The sequence below is a fragment of the Prionailurus viverrinus genome, chromosome B1, assembly GCF_022837055.1.
Source record: "Prionailurus viverrinus isolate Anna chromosome B1, UM_Priviv_1.0, whole genome shotgun sequence".
Lineage (NCBI taxonomy): Eukaryota > Metazoa > Chordata > Mammalia > Carnivora > Felidae > Prionailurus > Prionailurus viverrinus.
The window spans coordinates 28,817,694-28,838,386 of NC_062564.1; the positions used below are offsets into that span (position 1 = coordinate 28,817,694).

General features: G+C 36.9%; 1 protein-coding gene across 5 annotated transcripts in view; it reads left to right on the forward strand.

Annotated features, from left to right (window-relative positions):
* Nucleotides 1-20,693, forward strand: part of WRN (WRN RecQ like helicase) — a 152,677-nt gene that overhangs the window by 12,940 nt on the left and 119,044 nt on the right. The window lies entirely within an intron of this gene.

Consider the following 20,693-nt stretch of genomic DNA (forward strand, 5'->3'; position numbering starts at 1 on the left):
TTGCTGAGTAATATTCCATTTGTGTGTGTGTGTGTGTGTGTGTGTGTGTGTGTGTGTGTGTACACCACATCTTCTTTATCCATTCATCAGTCAGTGGACATTTGGGCTCTTTCCATAATTTTGCTATTGTTGATAGTGCTGCTATAAACATTGGGGTGCATATGCCCCTTCAAATTAGCATTTCTATATCCTTTGGATAAATTCCTAGTAGTGCAATTGCTGGGGCATAGGGTAGGTCTATTTTTTGTTGTTGTTGTTGTTAATTATTTTTTTTCAATATATGAAATTTATTGTCAGATTGGTTTCCATACAACACCCAGTGCTCATCCCAAAAGGTGCCTTCCTCAATACCCTCACCCACCCTCCCCGCCCCTCCCACCCTCCATCAACCCTCAGTTTGTTCTCAGTTTTTTTTTTTAATTTTTTTGTAACGTTTATTTATTTTTGAGACAGAGAGAGACAGAGCATGAATAGGGGAGGGGCAGAGAGAGAGGGAGACACAGAATCTGAAACGGGCTCCAGGCTCTGAGCTGTCAGCACAGAGCCTGACGCGGGGCTCGAACTCACGGGCTGTGAGATCATGACCTGAGCCGAAGTCAGCCGCTTAACCGACTGAGCCACCCAGATGCCCCTGTTCTCAGTTTTTAAGAGTCTCTTATTCTTTGGCTCTCTCCCACTCTAACCTCTTTTTTTTTTTTTTTTTTCCTTCCCCTCCCCCATGGGTTTCTGTTAAATTTCTCAGGATCCACATAAGAGTGAAAACGTATGGTATCTGTCTTTCTCTGTATGGCTTATTTCACTTAGCATCACACTCTCCAGTTCCATCCACGTTGCTACAAAGGGCCATATTTCATTCTTTCTCATTGCCACGTAGTACTCCATTGTGTATATAAACCACAATTTCTTTATCCATTCATCAGTTGATGGACATTTAGGCTCTTTCCATAATTTGGCTATTGTTGAGAGTGCTGCTATAAACATTGGGGTACAAGTGTCCCTATGCATCAGCACTCCTGTATCCCTTGGGTAAATTCCTAGCATTGCTATTGCTGGGTCATAGGGTAGGTCTATTTTTAATTTTTGGAGGAACCTCCACATTTTTTTCCACAGTGGCTGCACCAGTTTGCATTCCTACCAGCAGTGCATTTTCCGCATCCTTGGCAACATCTGTTGTTTCCTGAGTTGTTAATTTTAGCCAATCTGATGGGTGTGAGGTGGTACCTCAGTGTGGTTTTGATTTGTATTTGCCTGATGATGAGTGATGTTGATGATGTTTCATCATTTTGCCTGATGAAAAGTGATGTGAAAACACATGATCTTTTCATGTGTCTGTTAGCCATCTGGATGTCTCCTTTGGAAAAGTGTCTAGTCATGTCCTCTGCCCATTTCTTCACTGGATTTTTTTGTTTTTTGGGTGTGGAGTTTGAGTTCTTTTTTGGATATGTCATTTATTTAAGTGTTAATTTACGCTACTAATTACTTCTAGTATTTTTGTTATTACAGACTGATATAATGTATACATCTTTGTGCATATATGCATGTATTTCCATAGGATAGATATCATTGCAGGCTTAAAGGGTATGCAGTTTAAAATGTTGATAATGTCTGCAAAATGTCTTTGAAAACGATAAGGCTGGTTCCTGTTCTCTTGCAAATATATTGTATATGATTAACCTTTAAAATTTTTGCTGACAGTGGTGTATCAGAATTGCAGACAGTTTTGTTGGCCTCATTCATTGAGTACTTTGTTCTTTCTTGAAGATGAGAAATCTCCTTTATGGTATGTCAGATTTCTATATTTGCATGGATCTGTTTCAGAACATGGTATATTTTATTCTGTTGATTTGTATCTCCTTTTATACCAATTCCACATAATTTGAGTTACTATTGTTTTGTACCATTTCATATTCAGAGTGAGCTTCCCCTTATTGGTCTTATTTTTCAAAAAAATATTTACTACTTTAGAGCATTTTCTTTTCCTAGAGAACTTTAATATAAACTTGTGTGATTTGATGAAAACTCCTGCTGACATTTTTTCTTGGTATTACTTCTTGAGTGTACTGATTTAATTAATGTGGTTACAATTTTGAGACTAACCATCCAGAAACTAAATGTGTCAAATAGCCCTTTTTGGACGTCTTAGTAAACTTTTCTAGTTGTCTTTAAAATGGGTCTCTATGTTTTATGTTAGGTTTATTTCTTGGTAGGTTGTCGTTTTGCTTTTATTGATTTCAGATATAAATTATATTTTCAAATTGATTCTTGCTCATATATAGAGAAGTACTTACTTTGGGTAGGCTTATCATGAATCTGGTCATTCAGAATATTTGTTCCTTTTAATCAAATAAGATACCCTCATGATACTATGGAAAAAATTACTTATTTTAGGAGACTTTAGCTTTTTGATAAGAGTTAAGCTTGTCTCTTGTAAAAGCTGGTTAGTAGTAGCAGTCAACCTCTTTTAAAGTTGATCTTTTTTTTTTTGATAAAATGCTTAAAAATGGGAGAATTAAGAAAGAGGATGGTTGTTGAATAATTTCTTCATGGGAAAATAAGTAATTAGTATAATTTCACATTTTCCCAAAAATATGTGAAACCAGTGACCTTCTCTCCTAAGCCTACTTTAAATCTTTGTTACTTTCTGACTTCCATTTTCTTATCTCTACATTTTTATGATCTTTTCTTCCATCTTTAGTCTGATATGCTAGGGGAGGGCAGAGATTCACCCCCTTTTTAGGCTCGTTGAAGCCCAGAGGATAGAGGGATGGGAGATATTCGTAGTCTGTGGTAGCATTGATAGACGCCATTGGAAAAAATACCAAAGCTTTGTTTCTTTTTCTAGAAATTTTGACATGCAGCATGAGGCATTGCCTACTGGCACCTGATCTGCTTTTGCTGTTCATTCATAAAATGAAGGCACTGAAGTACAATAGAAAGACAATTGAACTAGACAATAACTTTTGCCTTCTAGGAGGTGTATAATCACAAAATTGCTGATTTTTCCTTTTATTCATTTAAAAGTTTTTCTAAGTTTATTTATTTATTTTGAGAGGGGCAGAGACAGCATGAGTGGGGAGAGGGAGAGAGAGAATCCCAAGCAGGCTTTGTGCTGCCTGTGCAGAGCCAGACGTGGGGCTCAAACTCATGAAACCACGAGATCATAACCTGAGCCGAAACCAAGAATCGGATGCTTAACTGACTGAGCCACCCAGGTGCCCCTCTTTTATTCATTTTATATAAATTCATCCTGTTTTAAGAGGTTCTTATGAAAGATTTGCATTGGATAAACTTATGGTTGCTTTCAGAGTTATGTATTAGTTTCCCAACGTCTTTTTTACCCAGTCTACATTTTTATTTTTCACCCTTCCTCCCACACTTACTGGTCTTGTGGTAAAATTTATGCATTTTTTTTTCTTTCTTTCTTTTTTTTAAGTCTTTAATGTTTATTTTTGAGGGAGAGAGAGAACGACCAGTGGGGCAAGAAAGAGGGAGGTGGGGCGAGAGAGAGGGAGACAGAGGATCCGATGTGGGCCCCTCACTGAGAGCGGAGAGCCCGATGTGGAGCTCAAACCCACGAACCGCGAGATCACAACCTGAGCCAAAGTTGGATGCTTAACCGACAGCCACCCAGGTGCCCCATGCATTTTTCTTTCTGTGTGGCGTTGCTGAATTTCAACACAGTGGATTGCAGAGCTTTGCATCCTGAAGTTAAATATTACTCCCACTTAGTTGCTATAAGTTTCTGTTAAATTGCTATTTACTGTTATTTTGATTCTTATTGTTATTTTAAAAGTTTTCGAAACTCTACATATGAAGTTATGAAACTTTTGTTGTATACTTTGGCTATTTTATCTTTATAATTCATTTTTATTTAAGATAAGGAATTAAAGAAAAGGATTAACCACACAATTTTATTTTCAGTTATATTTGTGTGTTACTAGAATGTAGACACAGGAAACTTCTTTCAACAGGCTAAAAAAATAAGGAAATATATTATTAAAATGTAACGTGAAGGCTAAGGCAGGGGTGATTAGTTAATCTGGCTTTGTCCATTGACTGTGACCCCACTCTCGTCTTTGCTTTTTTCTGTGTTTTGGATTTCTATTTAAGATGGCTTTCTCCTCCAGCTGACTTCCATTGTAGTAGCAGAATGGGTGTAGATGGCCCAGACTTCACAGTCTCAAATAGAGGGCATCTCTTCAAATCACTTTCTTACCAGTGCAAGACAGTATTATCTTCAGGAACCTTCTTCTTGTGTCTCATTGGCCTAAATTAGGTTGTATATTTTATTCTTAAGCCAAATTTGGGGGAATGCCTTGAGTTTAACCCGAGTTTCTGAATCATCATTGTCCCAAAGGGCATGAGGTTACCTTTAGATCCCTTGGGTTTCTCATGGGAGCTGGGAGTGAGGGCAGTTTTCCTGAAGCATACTGGCTTTGTGGGTAAATAACTAGTGTTTTCTAAATTAAATTTATGGTACTGTAAAAAGGGTGCAGGATGGAATGGATGGTGGGCAGGCAACCATCAATGTACACTTGATAATCAGTCCGATGAAATTTCATCTCAGGCCATGTGAAGTAACAGGAATAAATGTAAAAGGAAAAATAGGCAGCCTAAGCAAGTTTTAAATTGACTTACTTGAAAACTTTCTCTGCAGTTTCTCCCATTTTATAATGGTTGATTTCAGCTGACTGGCTGTAGCTACTTACAGAACAGAGGAAATTCATTAAAAATAATGAATTATTCAGTTGGATAGTGAAATTCAGTTATAAAGCACTTCATGAGCTATGGACTCAGTTCAGGTCAAGTTGTGTTCCTGGTTTATGGGCAGTGCGGCTTCTCACAATGACACAGCATAGAGTGAGGCTTTATCCTTTCTCCTGTTGCTAGCGTTTTAATGGCATTTTATTATATTTGATTGGTTTCATTTACACTTTATTTCAGTTGACTTTATTAATACAAATTTTTATTTATACCTTATTAATATGAATCATATAATATTTGATAGTTATGAAAATTTGGTAGGTATCTATAATAAAGGAATGAGTCTGTCAAAAAAACATTCTATTACTTTTTAAAATTTCAGTAACTTGCTATAGCCAAACCAAATGCTAATAGGTGGTTTTATTTAGCTTTTCTAGTTTGCTTGCCTGGGTTATTTGGGAGGAAATGACGATTAGCAGAAGTCTAGCAATGGATTAATGAAAGTCTTGAAAGCCTCTTTAATTAGGGATTTAATGAGGGCTTTGTCATGGATTGTTTGGTTTCTCTTGTTTTCCTCTACCCCTTCCTATTCCTAGTAGTACATTGAAAAGTAGAAAGAATTCTCTAAAACAGTACAGAAGAATACCTTATAAATTATATCTTCTAAAATGAATTCTGTAAGTACCACATGCTAACCAGTTGTACCACTGGAACTCCTAAAGTGAATTACAGATTGGGTATATGTGCATATGTGTGTGTGTATGTGTGTGTGCATGCATACATAAACTAGTTGCTAGTATATTACTAAGTATGGATACACTCAAAGGGTGAGGTTACAATTTTTAGAAAATATGTAACATAATAAATAAAAAGAAATCAAGCCCAGAATCTTTTAACGTTTGTTTGTTTATTTTTGAGAGAGAGAGTGCACAGGTGCTTGTGCTTGCAAGTGCGAGCTGTGTGAGGGGCAGACAGAGAGGGAGAATCCCAAGCAGGCTCTGTCCTGTCAGTGTAGAGCCCCGGGGTGGGGGTAGGGAGCTTGATCTCATGACCCGTGAGATCATGACGTAAACCAAAATCAAGAGTCAGATGCTTAACTGACTGAGCCACCCAGGCACCCCTAAATCTAGATTTTTTTTTTAATTGAAGTACGGTTGACATATAATATTATTAGTTTCAGGTGTATGACATAGCGATTCAACATTTACCATTGACCCTTGAGCAATATGGTTTTGAATGGAGTGCATCCACTTGTGCGTGAATACTTTTAATAAATATAGCACAATACCATAAATGTATTTCCTTTATGATTTGTGTCTTTTTTCTTTCCTCCTTTTTTTTTTTTTTTTTTTTTTTTTTTTTTTTTTTTTGAGAGAGAGAATGGACAAGAGCAAGTTGGGAGGGGGAGAGGGAGAGAGAGAATCTCAAGCAGGGAGACCAAAGCAGGGCTTGATCTCATAACTGTGAGATCATGATGGACCGAAATCAAGAGTTGGATGCTCAACCAAATGTGCCACCTGGGGGCTCCACCTTACGATTTTCTTAATTTTTTTTCTAGCTTACTTTATACTTATGCAAAATATTTGTTAATTGTTTATAGTATTGGTAAGGCTTCCTGTCAACAGTAGGCTATTAGTAGTTAAGTTTTGGGGGAGTAAAAAATTATGTGGATTTTTGACTGTGTGGTGGGTTGGTGCCCATAACCCTCATATTGTTCAAGGGTCAGCTGTACACACATTACAAAATGTTCACCAGAGCAAGTGTAGTTACCATCTGTCACCACACAAAGTCATTCTAATATTATTAACTATATTCCTTATGTTGTACTTTTCATGCTCGTGACTTATTTATTTTATAATTGGAAGTTTGTACCTCTTAATCCCCTTTATCCATTTTGTCTGTTCCTCAGCACCCCTCCCCTCTGGGAACCACCACTTTGCTTTTTGTATTTATGAGTCTTGTTTCTGGTGTTTTGGTATGGGATTTGTCTTTCTTTGAATTATTTCACTTAGCAAAATACCCTCCAGGGCCATCCATGGTGTCTCAAATGGCAAAATTTCATTCCTTTTTATGGCTGAGTAGTATTCCATTGCACACCTTTTTCATTCTTTTTTCATTCATCCTTAGATGGACACTTAGGTTTCTTCCCTATCTTGGATATTGTATATAATGCTGTGATAAAAATCGGGGTGTATCCTTTTGAATTAGTGTTTTTATTTTCTTTGGATAAATACCCAATCGTGATATTCCTGGATTGTAGGGTATTGCTATTTTTAATTTTTTGAGGTACCTCTATACTGTTTTCTGTAGTGGCTAAATGTACAATTTACATTCCACCAACAGTGCACAAGGGTTCCCTTTTCTCCACATTCTTACCAACACTTGTTATTTCTTGTCTTTTTGATACTAGCCATTCTGACATATGTGAGGTGATATCTCATTGTGGTTTTGATTTGCATTTCCTTGATGATTAGCGATGTTGAGCATCTTTCTTGTGTCTGTTGGCCATCTGGATGTCTTCTTTGGAAAGATGTCTGTTTAGATCCTCTGCCCTTTTTTTTTTTTTTAATCACTTTTTTTTTTTTTTTTTTTTTGGTGTTGAGTTGTATGATTTCTTTGTATATTTTGGATATAAACCTTTTATTGGATATATCATTTGCAAATATCTTGTTCTATTCAATAGATTGCTTTTTTGTTTTGTTGGTGGTTTCTTTTACTGTGCAAAAGCTTTTTAATTTGATGTAGTCCCAATTGTTTTTTGGTTTTGTTTTTTGCTTTTGTTGCCCTTGCTTGAGAAGTCAGATCCCCAAAATATTGCTAAGATTGATGTCCAAGAGTTAACCACCTGTTTTCTTTTAGGATTTTTATGCAAACCCAGAATGTTTAAAGTTCATTGCATTGTTGATTAAATTTGAAAGACATTTTGACTAGAAGCTGCCTCTCAGTAAAAAGAATATAACTGTATAGATGAAACCCAGAGAGTCTAACCAAAATTAAGGCATTGATAACCAAATTGAATTGCTGAAGCACTTAAGCTGCTTTGGTTTTATAAGCTCTCTGTGTTAAATTATTTTGTAAATACTTATTAGTCCCATTTTATAACTTATAAGTCATTGAGACTTTTTTAATTCATTCTTATTTTGTACATACACAAAAAGGTGAGTATGTGACTATTACTGATGTAATTTAGATTATATTTGGAAACCTCCCAAATATACTTTTACAGTATCAAAACTATACTTTGGGTCAGGTCTAATGGGTAAGAATGAAGTCTTTTTGGAAAATGAATCCATTTTCTCTCCTCTATTTGAATTTATCATTTAAAAGAACGTTCTGTTGATGAAGCACTTCTCTGCCTAATTAATTCTTAATAACTTTATATACCTTGTCTAGTTGGCATGGATTTGGTATCTTCACTTGATTCCTGTCAGTACACTGAAGGGAATGAGGTATAGTAACAGTAGAAGATCTATCACAATTTCTCTTGTAACTGAACTCAAGGGATTTGCCTCTTGGGGTGCATTAAATTGAACACAACCCAAGGAAGTGTTGAAGGCAAAGAACTTTTTATTACCTGTTATAAGTAAGGAGTCGGGGAGCTAGCTCTCAAAAGCACTGTCTCCCTGTGGGGTTGTACAGGAAGCTTTTATTCTGTGTATTTGGGGGTAGAGGCAGAGAGCTTCCATATACTTTAAGGAACTTACACATATTCTGTTACTTAGGCACTTTAGTTCAGTTGTGCATACCTAGCATGTCAATGTGCTAGTGCATACATACATCGTCTGTGCAAAAAATGGCAGAAAACCCCTCCCATAGGAGGAAATCTTTGTATTACAGTGAGCTAACCCAGGACAACCCGGGGCTTCAGGACAACCCGGGGCTTCTGTGCAGGTCCTCAACTCATCCACAAGGGCTCAAACTGGTTCACATAAGAGGCTATCAGATGAAACACCCCACAAGGGACCACCAGGTGAAACAACCTGGCTGGGTGTCTCCTTGGCCACACTGCTGGTTCTGTAAAGCTGAATACATTCCTTCCCTGCTTTTGTCCCTTCCCTTTCTCCCTTCTGCTTGATTACTATCAGAACTGTGATTTGAGTAACTTTCTGTTGCATCCTAGCTAACACTATCGATATACCAACTTATGTATAACTGTAGATTAAAAGACGTAATGTCCTGTTTATCACTGCTTATCTTTATATTGATGCCATGGTTGGTAAGGCAAGTAATATAATACATAATAATAATGTAATAAGGCAAGTAATATATTAGGAATTTAATCCCATGTTACAGATGAGGAAACGAAAACAGAAAGTAAAGTGACTTGTCCAAAGTCACATGGATACTAAGTGGCCAAGCGTCAAAGTGTAATTTTCCAAAATATTAAAGACTGATTCTCATACAAGTACAGAATCAACAGATGTCACATTCAGTTCACTAATGAGGGAACCAGCAGGAGATAAAATTTGTTCAAAGAGGAGCAGAGATTATATAGTATATTAGGGTTCTCTAGAAAAACAGAACCAGTAGGATATATATAGATATATAGAAAAAGATTTTTTTAAGTTTATTTATTTATTTTGAAAGAAAGAGAGGGAGTATGCGCAGGAGCATGAGTGATGGGGAAGGGGCAGAGAGAGAGGAAGAGAGAATCTGTCAGTGTGGAGCCCAACACAAGGCTGGAACTCACAAACTGTGAGATCATGATGTGAGCCAAAATCAAGACTCGGACGCTTAACCGACTGAGCCAGCCAGGCACCTCTAGGAAGAGATTTATTATGAAGGATTGGTTCATGCAATTATGGAGGCCTAGAAATCCTGCAGTTTGCTGTCAGCAAGCTGGAGGTCTAGGAAAACCAGTGGTGTAGTTCCAGTCTAAATCTGAAGGCCTAAGAACCAGAGGAGCCAGTGGTCTAAGTGCCCCTCCTAGGGGGGGTCTGAGAACTGAGGAGTGTGGTGTGGGAGGGCAAGAGAAGAAGGACGTCTCAGCTTAAGTGGAGAGCAGATCTGCCCTCTCTCTGCCTTTTTGTTTTATGGAGGTTCTCAATGGATCGGATTATACCTACTCTTGTTGGTGAGGGCAGTCTTTACAAAGTTCTATTCAAATGCTAGTTTCCTCTGGAAACACCTTCCCAGACACACCTAGAATTGATGTTCAGCCAGCTCTGGGCCAGGTAACCCCTTAGCCTAGTTAAGTTGACCTGTAAAATTGACCATTACATGTAGACATTGGAGAAATAACTTTGGAATAAGATTGCTGGGTCAACTACAAAGCTATCCCTACATACATTTTCTTTTCTACATGACAGAATTCAATTGCTTTTTAACCAGACAAAAACTTACAGGTTAACAAGTAACTTCACAGAGTCTCAGTTTTTAATCAGTAGTAAATAGCAAGTCATATAAAGGTATATTCTCTAATGAAAGTTATCTTTGGACGAGATTGTGTTCCTATATGACATTGAAAGGATGTACTGCCTTCTCTTTTAACTTAACTTATGGATAATTTAACTTTTGGATAATTTTTCTTGACACAAAGCAACGTGGGAGCCTAGGTTTTCTGACTCCAAGCCCAGATTTCTTTCCATTCTAGTCTTCTGCCTCTTCATAATATAATTTTTTTTAAGTTTGTGTGTTTATTTCAAGAGAGGGAGCACACACAAACAGAGAAGGGCCAAGAGACAGAAGGAAAGAGAGAATCCCAGGCAGGCTCTGCGTTGATGCGGGGCTTGAACTCACAAACGAACCTTGAGATCATGATCTGAACTGGAAATCAAGAATCAGACGCTTAACTGACTGAGCCATCCAGGTGCCCCTTAATAGTATAATGTTTAATATGAGAGTAGTCCGCTAACTTTTGCAAAATCAGTTAGTCTTTGTTATTAATTTTCCTTTGTGATAGAAATTCCTTTGTTATATGGTGATGATCATAGAGTTTTCTTCCTCAGAGAAATATTGTGAAACTTAATGGATATTTGTAAAATTTGCATAAATGCCCAAAGTGAAAAATTGAAATTACAGCTTATATACCATGGCTACTTAAAAAAATTTTTTTTTTTTTTTTTTTTTTTTAGTATTTATTTTTGAGAGAGAGAGACAGAGCACAAGCAGGGGAGGGACAGAGAGAGAGAGGCAGACACAGAATCTGATGCAGGCTCCAGGCTCTGAGCTGTCAGCACAGAGCCCGATACGGGGCTTGAACTCATGAACCATGAGATCATGACCTGAGCTGAAGCTGGATGCTTCACCGACTGAACTACCCAGGCACCCCATACCATGACCACTCTTTTATGACATTTGGTTGGCAGATTTCAGAGTCATTGTAAACATTCTTGATTTTTGACTAAATCAGAATTTATAAAAACATTTTATCAGATTAGCCTTTACATATTTTGAAGATATAGAAGTGAACTATTTTAGATAGTAGGTAGAAATCTGTTCACGTTAAACAGTATAATTGCCTATCAAACACTGAACTACTTACTAAAAATTTTTTCCTGGACATGGTTATCTGTAGGTATCATGTAACTTAACAGTGTTTTGTTGTTGTTGTTTTTTTAAACACTTTTCAGAAAGGTTGGGATTCAGTTTAGCCCTCAAGCAGTTAGGCAAGTCAGTTACCATGGTAACAGTAGGTATTAATTTCCTTAGCTTAGTTAAAGGTTTTAGGAACAAAGAGATCTCTGAGCTGCTCCACTGAAACGCAGCTTTCTAAGAAACAGGAGTTTGTCCATTTTCTAGAAGATGATAGCATTCTAAGTGGGAAAGTGTTGTCCTCTTTTTTTTAAAGTCTATTTATTTATTTTGAGAGCAGGAGGCAGAGAGAAGAGAGAGAATCCTGAGCAGGCTCTGCACCATCAACTCAGAGCCCCATGCGAGTCTCCAACTCACAAACTGTGAGATCATGACCTGAGCCAATGTCAAGAGTTGGACACTTAACCGACTGAGGCTGACCCAGGCACCCAAAATGTTGTACTCTTAAGACGAATTTCTACTCTGACAGAGTGAGGTAAAATGTGACTTAAAAGCTCTATAGGGGGGGCGCCTGGGTGGCTCAGTCGGTTAAGTGTCCGACCTCAGCTCAGGTCACGATCTCACGGTCCGTGAGTTCGAGCCCCGCGTCGGGCTCTGGGCTGATGATGGCCCAGAACCTGGAGCCTGCTTCCGATTCTGTGTCTCCCTCTCTCTCTGACCCTCCCCCGTTCATGCTCTGCCTCTCTCTGTCTCAAAAATAAATAAACGTTAAAAAAAAAAAAATTAAAAAAAAAAAAAAAGCTCTATAGGGGCGCCTGGGTGGCGCAGTCGGTTAAGCGTCCGACTTCAGCCAGGTCACGATCTCGCGGTCCGTGAGTTCGAGCCCCGCGTCAGGCTCTGGGCTGATGGCTCAGAGCCTGGAGCCTGTTTCCGATTCTGTGTCTCCCTCTCTCTCTGCCCCTCCCCCGTTCATGCTCTGTCTCTCTCTGTCCCAAAAATAAATAAACGTTGAAAAAAAAATTAAAAAAAAAAAAAAGCTCTATAGATGATTAAAAAGCTATCCCTTCTTAGTTAATATGATGCAGTTGGTCTTAATTTTCCTGTATTTGGTCTGATTTAAATCTTGAATCTTATAGGTGTATTTCTGTTGCTGTGAACTAAAAGGCACTTGAACCGCCCTCAGTAGACAGCTTGTCCTACTGTCTAATTGATGTCAAATAAAATCATTTAAGATGAATGTTTTCAAAACATCATTTATAATTTGGGGAGATAATCTCTTAACATTTAATTGGCTAATATTACTAACCCTCTATAGTAAACCCACTCATTCTGCTATCATTAATTTCATTTTGCAAGTGATATATCAAAAAGATTTTACTAAGAAGTTGTATTCTTATTAAGTATTTTATCAGTGTATTATGGTAATTAAAAAATAGCTGTAGTTGTTAATACCAGTAGCACTGGACATTTTCCAGTCATCCACCATTTTGTTTGTCTTCTGTCGTAGGAGTTGGCTAACTTGTGGAGCACATTTGATTTGCTGCTTGCTTTTGGTTTGAGCTAAATGGTTTTCACTGACTATGAGCTAAATGGTTTTCACATTTTTAAGTGACTGAACAAAAATCAAAAGAAGAATAACATTTTGGTAAATTTTATAAATCTAGATTTCATTGTCTTTAAAGTTTTATTAGGACATAGCTGTGTTTACTTAAGTATTACTTATGGCATTTGTGCCACAATGTCTGAATAGAATATTTACTATCTGACTCTGTAGAGAAAAAGTTGGCTCTTACTCTATAGTACAAAAAAATTTAAAAATTTAAAAATTTAAAAAAACAAAAACTTTTCCCTCTTTTATTGGTTTAGTTTTCCCTCCTGATTGCTGAAAGTAATACATGTTCTTATCAAAATTTTGGAACGTTTAGAAAAGTATAAAGAAGAAAATTGAAAACTATCTTCAGTGGTGGGATAACAACTAATATTTTGGTATACATTGCTCCAGACCTTTAAAAATTTATAATATGTAAATATATGTGTATGTATGAATGGTTGTATATATGTATATGTACATGTCTGTATAGAATATGTATATATACACATAGAAAAATACACATTTATTGTGTAAATTTAGAGTCTGACTTGCTTTTTCACTTGATAAATTATAAGAATATGTTTAAAAAACTTTTTTTATATTTATTTATTTTTGGGAGAGTGCAGGCAAGGGAGGGGCAGAGAGAAGGGGACAGAGGATCTGAAGTGGGCTCTGCACTGGCAGGCTGAAAGCAGTGAGCCCGATGTGGGGCTTGAACTCATGAGTTCGAGCTCATGACCTAAGCCAAAGTTGGACGCTCAACCAACTGAGCCACCCAAGTGCCCCAAGAATATGTTTTTAATGGCTGCATAGTGCTCTGTTTTATGGATGTACCATAATTCATTATTTAACTATTTTTACCGTTGTTGGACATGTCTATTTTCAACTCTTTATCATTATATATATTGTATATTACGTTATATAATATATACCTTAAATACTGTTGTATATAACAAGTATGACTATCCTTGTATATAAATCTTTCTGAGGAGTGCTGGTTTTTTTGGTAAGATTAATTCTTAAAAATGAAACTATGTGTAAAATGGTATGAGAACTAGACAGATATTTTAAGGGAAATGTTGGTAGTGTGGTAAAATAATTCCTTGGTCTGCCTTCATGAAGAAGATGGCTTATCTTCCATGTAGCTTCAGCTCTGGTTCAACATAGTAATTTTCACACCAGACCATCAAACCAGTCCTTTTAATAATTTGACTGATAAAACATATGGTTGATACTGATAGTAGGTGGATAGGAGGAACTGGGTCAGTGCCTCACTCTGGGCTCATAGTTTTTACTCACAGTTCTACAGCTTGGGAAAGTAAATTTCTTGTGAGCGTGCTGCTAGCATTATTATGGAAGCCATAGAGAAAAGTGGAGTGATGCTCTAGGTTGGTGTGAGTTGACACAGTAGACTCAGAAATGGAGGTACAAAGGAGATGTGCACCATTCTTAGGATAATTCACTTGCTACTGCCCTGACGAAGTAGGTGGTCCAGCCAACCTCTCTGTGGTCTTTGCATCCTTCTTAAAGGAAACTCCAGGGGGGCCTGGGTGACTCCGTTAGGCATTTAGGCGTCTGACTTCGACTTCAGCTCAGGTCATGATCTCACGGTTCGTGGGTTTGAGCCCCACATCAGGCTCTGTGCTGACAGCTCAGAGCCTAGAGACTGCCTTGGATTCTGTGTCTCTCTCCCTCTCTCTCTCTCTCTCTCTCTCTCTCTCTCTCTGCCCCTCCCCCGCTGACACTCTGTCTCTCTTTCTCAAAAATAAATATTAAAAAACAATTTATTAAGGAAACTCCATTTGTTAGCATATTCCTAGGTTTTGCTACCACTCTTTCTGTAGTGTACCTACAAAAATATACCCAAGTATTTCACTCAAATAATGATTTATAACTGGATATTGACTTAAAAAAATTTGTAGGGATACCCACACCAGCTGCTAGTACTGATCTGTCTATAGCAGAGGTTGTAAATTGGGAGGTCTGCAGGCCAAAATTTGGCCTGTAGAGTAGTCTTGGGTATTGCTATCAAATGGAGGATTGCACAGGAACGTGCATTATTCATGTTCTTTGGAAAAATTGGAAGGCCTGGCAACACTGTGTCCATGTTGACTATTGGCAAGAGTTAGCTGGAGCAGTTAGTTGCTTCTAATTTGTGCTGTAGCATAATGAATGGGCATGCAAGATTTTGATGGTTGCATACTTTTTATAGTGTTCAAACATATAAAAGCATTTTGTGAAACATTCAAAGATTCATAATAGGTGAAATTATATTTGAAGGTTATTCTAGATGGCAATCCTTTTGTAAACTACTTGAGTTAAGTAACATGCATGGCTATGCATAGTAAACATGGTCAGACAGAGTTGTGTGCTGTGGCTGTGTTATGTAGTAACTTCCTCCTGACTTTTCCTTTTAAATAATTTCCATTCTAATTATTATTTTATTTTATTTTATTATTTATTTTTATTCCTTTTGGGAGAGAGTGCGAGCGGGATGGGCAGAGAGAGAGGGAGAGAGAAAATTTGACAGTGCAGAGCCTGATGGGGGGCTTGACCTCATGAACCATGAGATCATGACCTGACCCAAACTCAGACACTTAACTGACTGAGTCACCCAGGTGCCCCTCTAGTTATTATTTTAATTGTATATGTGTATGTTATTTAATAATTGGGAAAGCTATATGTGTTTGTGTACATGAAATTCTTTCATTTTTGTCTCAATTTTCATAATTATCTTACTGCTAACAGAAAAGATCATGATTGTTAGCTAATTCTTATTGGATTATATTTAGTATTTTCTAACAGAAAACAATGAATTTTGTTAATTTTCTTGCTTGTTATTTAATTTTTATTTATTTATGATGAGCTTTTTGATGTGATAGTTTGTGAAACCCTGATTAGAATAGAGTTTCATAATATGTTTATTTAATTTAAACTATTGCTTATATCTAAAAATAATCAATAATTGAACATAATGCAATTCCATTGATTCAGTAAGGGAAAGATAGGCCTTTGAGAAACTCACTTAAAGTATCTTTTTAAAGTTTTTTTAATGTTTATTTATTAAAAAAATTTTTTTTAATGTTTATTTATTTTTGAGAGAGAGATAGAACATAAGCAGGTAGGGGCAGAGAGAGAAGGAGACAGACACAAGATCCGAAGCACGCTCCAGGCTCTGAGCTGTCAGCACAGAGCCCAACAGGGCTCAAACTCACAAACTGTGAGATCATGACCTGAGCCGAAGTTAGATGCTTAACCTACTGAGCCACCCAGGTGCCCCAGTATTTATCTTAGAGCAAGAGAGAGACAGAGCACAAGCAGGGTAGGGGCAGAGAGAGAGGGAGACACAGAATCTGAAGCAGCCTCCAGGCTCTGAGCTGTCAGCACAGAGCCCAATGTGGGGCTTGAACTCAGGAAGTGTGAGATAGTGACCTGAGTTGAAGTTGGATGCTTAACCGACTGGGCCACCCAGGTGCCCCTCACTTAAACATATTTTTGATTACAGTGTATTTTACTTGTTTTAAAAATTTAAATTATTGGGCCACCTGGGTGGCTCAGTCAGTTCAACATCTGACTCTTGATTTCAGCTCAGGTCATGATCCCAGGGTTGTGGGATTGAGCCCAGTGTTGGGCTCCCCACTGAGTGTGGAGCCTGCTTAAAATTCTCTGTCTCTCTTCTTCTGCCCCTTTCCCTGTTCACGTGCTCTGTCTCTAAAAAAAAAAAAAATTACTAAACTAAATGAAAATAAATAATGCAGTATGTTGTTTTTGTTTACTCTTTTTAACTAAAGAAGTACCTTGGGATAAGATTTGTTTAAAAACTTGAGAATTCAGATAAACTCAATAATTGACAAAAAACTTTTCCTAAGGAATTAAAGACAGTATTTTAAGTACTTTATTTTTGAGTGCTTTATATTGAAATAAATTTTATTTCTGCAGATATTTACTTTCCTACTGTGATGTCTAATTGATTAAAGCTGGAAAGTTACCTGATTCGTGAGTTAAATGTAATAGTAAATATTTCTTTAATAATTAGGCTATAAAGTAAAGAAATATCTCAGAATTATATGGTGTTTCCCCAATTCTTTACTTTTCAGACTAAATCAAAACAAATAGGGGTGTCAAACAAAATACTGTGGTATCTTTTCATAAATCTAAAAATAGCTTGAACCTTTGAAATCATCTTTGAGCACAAAATAAAAACAAAATACTTTTTAGATTGTGATAATCAGATTGAGCTCAAGAGGCTGGTAAAGCCCAGCCAAATTTGTTCTTATTTCCTGCCTGTGTAGAACACTGTGTTTGGGATCAATAAGGCAAAGGAAATGTAAAAGTTGCCATTTTAAATTATTCTATTATAAGATATGTTTAAGGGACGCCTGGATGGCTCAGTCGCTAAAGCATTCAACTTCGGCTCAGGTCATAATCTCTCACAGTTCATGAGTTTGAGCCCCACATCAGGCTCTCTGCTGTCAGCACAGAGCCTACTTTGGATCCTCTTTTGCTCCCCTGTGTGCACATTCTCTGAAAAGTAAAATAAACATTTACCAAAAAAAAGGAAGATATGTTTAAGATTTGTCAAAGACATAGAAGACAGTACTCATTCAAAAGATTATTTAATGAAAAACTTGTTAATTGCAGATGTGAATCCATAAATGTTGGTAATGGGCCTTGCTTAGAAAGCTGTATAGAATCCTTGAAGAAAAATGCCTGAAAGGACATTATTTGCTGGGCAAAGAAGTTTCAAAACTAAAATATTCAAGGGAATATTTGGAAACATACAAGATATTATGGAAACAGTGGCAGTTTGGGACTGGTAATAACAGTAAGGTTTAGGCTTTACCTTAAGTTCAATACTCTTCTAAGTATTAAGTAGTCTTATTCACAGAGAAGCTCCTGTATATTAAAATTGGCCTGTAGTTCTGAGTTCCACATTGAATGAAGTCATAAAAATGATGAACCTAATGAAATCTAAGCTGCTATAGTACCTTCTCTTCAGCCTTAGGTGAAGAAATGTTAGCTATTTCAGTTATGAAGTATCTGTCCAAAGGAAGATTTATAAGCTCAAAGAAAATTGCAGATTATGAAATGGTGAATGGTTCTTACTTTGCAGATTTGTGGAAGTATAGTTATGTCTTCAATGAATGGTGTCCTTAACGGACCAAATTTTGAGCACCTGAATTAACTTAAAAGTACAACGATCACGTGGAAAATATATTAACATGTACTGACAAAGTTTATGGCTTCAGAGTAAAAAATCAGCTGTGAGAGAGTGAAGTTAAAATAGTTTTAGAAGTGACATTTAATTGGTATCATCTGAATCCTAAAGATGAATTAATAATACGTATAGAGCAAACTGTGTATACCTGTGACAGAGCTTTAACACAAGTCTATTGAAATACTTGATATAAAAAGATCATTTGTATTACAGACTTATTTATATTATCAGAAGGAGTTAACATATTTCTCAGTAGAAGAAAAGGAGAAGCTGTTAGATTTAAAGAATTTTAGCATTCTTGAAGTACAATTTAAAGAGGTTGGATTGTTGGAATGCTGGTTAATAGTGAAAAAGAAGTTTTCAGCCTTTTGGAACAAAGCATCCTCTTTTGCCATTTGCTACTACTTACGTTAATAAAGCTTCTCCGTGATGGTTGCTATATAGGATATTAAGAAAATGTTGCTAAAAGGTTTTAATCAGGAGTTGTATATAGTCATTTTAAGCAGAAAACCTGATATACAAAAGGTGTGTTCATCTAAACAATTTAGTTTCTTGTTTAAGAAGTTTAATTTTACAATGAAGATATAATGAAGATATAAAATTTTTACAAAATTTCACAGGTACACTCTCAGATCCCCTTCCCAGTATGCTATAAAAATATTTTCATTTTCTGAATGTGCTGTGAAGTTGAAAATGTTGTGGACTCCTGGGGTAGACCTACATTTCTAAATGAAGTGAGCATCAAGAATCATCATGTATTTGAGCAGAGTTGACAGCCATCAAATCCCTTAGCTGAGTTTTAACCCTTGATAAAAAAAATAATTTCTAAACAAATAAAAGAAAAGTGTTTATAAGTATTATTGCTAGATTTAACAGGAAGTTGCAGGGTGCCTGGGTGGCTCAGTCAGTTAAGCATCTGACTTTGGCTTAGGTCATGATCTTGCGGTTTGTGGGTACGAGCCCGGTGTTGGGCTCTATGCTGACAGTGCAGAGTCTGGAGCCTTCTCCCGATTCTGTGTTTCCCTCTCTCTGCCCCTCCCCTGCTCACACTCTGTCTGTGTCTCTCAAAAATGAATAAACGTTAAAACAAAAACAAAAAACAGACTCAACAGGAAGTTACATTAATGAAGGAACCGAAGATGGTTGAAAAGGAAAGTTGCAGAGTCAGAAAGGAATTGAAACATAATTCCTTAAATAAAATACTCGGAATTACTGTGTAGAACAAACGTGGCTGAAAACAAAATAGTATTTGTTGAGTGATCTGAACAACTGGTTGGAGGATGCCTACTTGATTTTCCTGTCTTAGAGGCCTTCAGAGGAGTTGTAAGATCAGTGTGCTGGTGGGCTAGGTCTTGAGATTACAATTTGGGAGACCTGTGGATAGAGGAATTGCCCCTTAAGGCTTCAGTGGAAGACTTACAGTCTTTGTCCCATTCACAGCTTCCTGAGGGACCCTAAGAGCAGATGACTGCTGATGGTAAATAGAGTTTTACAAGCAAAGAAAAATAATAGTCCGACTAAGGAAGCCCCCATCAGTGGACAGAAGGCCAAAGAACACCAGAATGGGACATTCCTATTGGAACAGATATTTGAACTAAATTATAACTTTTACAAAAGAAAGAAAGAATAAGCACATTTAGGGAGACTCAACTAGAGCACAAAGAAACTTTCTGAAACTAACGATCAAGTTCTTAACATTGTAAAAATCCAATAGACAAAGTGAAAGAGGACTATCACCATTGAGAGTGAAATTAGCATCTTGGAAGTCATGTGTAAGAAGTATCTTAAAATTAAAGAGTTGGTAGTCAGGAGGGAAAAAATAGAGTCTAGGAGATGAAATCCAGGTAAGAAATTCACCAGGATGTGAATAAATGCTGTAGCAGGAAAAAAAGGAATAGATAATGGCAATCAATAACTAGGAATAGGATTATATTGGTTTACTGAAGGTGCCATAGTTAAGTATTACAGACTATGATTTAATTTATAGTAAATTTATGTGATTTAATTTATAATGAATAGAAAGAAATTTGTCCTCGTAGTTTTGGTGACTAGAGGTCTGAAATCAAGTTGTTGGCGGAGCTGTTTCCTTCTCAGGGCTGTGGAGGAAGGATCTGTTTCAGATCTGTTCATCACTAGATGATGTCTCTAGATGACTCTTTCTCCCTGTGTTTCTTCACATCATCTTCCCTCTATGCGTGCCTGTCTCTGTCCACATTTCCCCTTTTTGTAAGAACACCTCTTAGTTTGGATTATAGATCACTGTAATAACCTTGTTAAAATTTGATTTACTGATGTAAAGACTCTGTTTCCAAATAAAGAGCCACATGCTGAAGTACTTACTGGAAGTTAGGACTCCAACATATCTTTTTTGGGGGGAGGGATACAATTCAACTTACAATGAGGGGGAATTTTTCTGATTTGAAGAAAAAGATGTGAAAAGGAGTCCTGATCCCAGGGAGAATAAAGTTTACACTTGGGCCTCTTAAAATATAAACATACATGAAAGTCTTTCAAGCTCCCAGATGGGAAATAGAGATTACTTATAAGAGAAAAGCCATCATGGAACCACTGGATTTCTTATTTGCGCATCAAAAGGTAGAAGACAATAAGAGAATATTTATAGACTACTGAGGGACGGTTGTACTCAGCCAACACATCATTCTCCTATCTGTTTGAAAAAATACATTTTCACATATGCAGGGGATC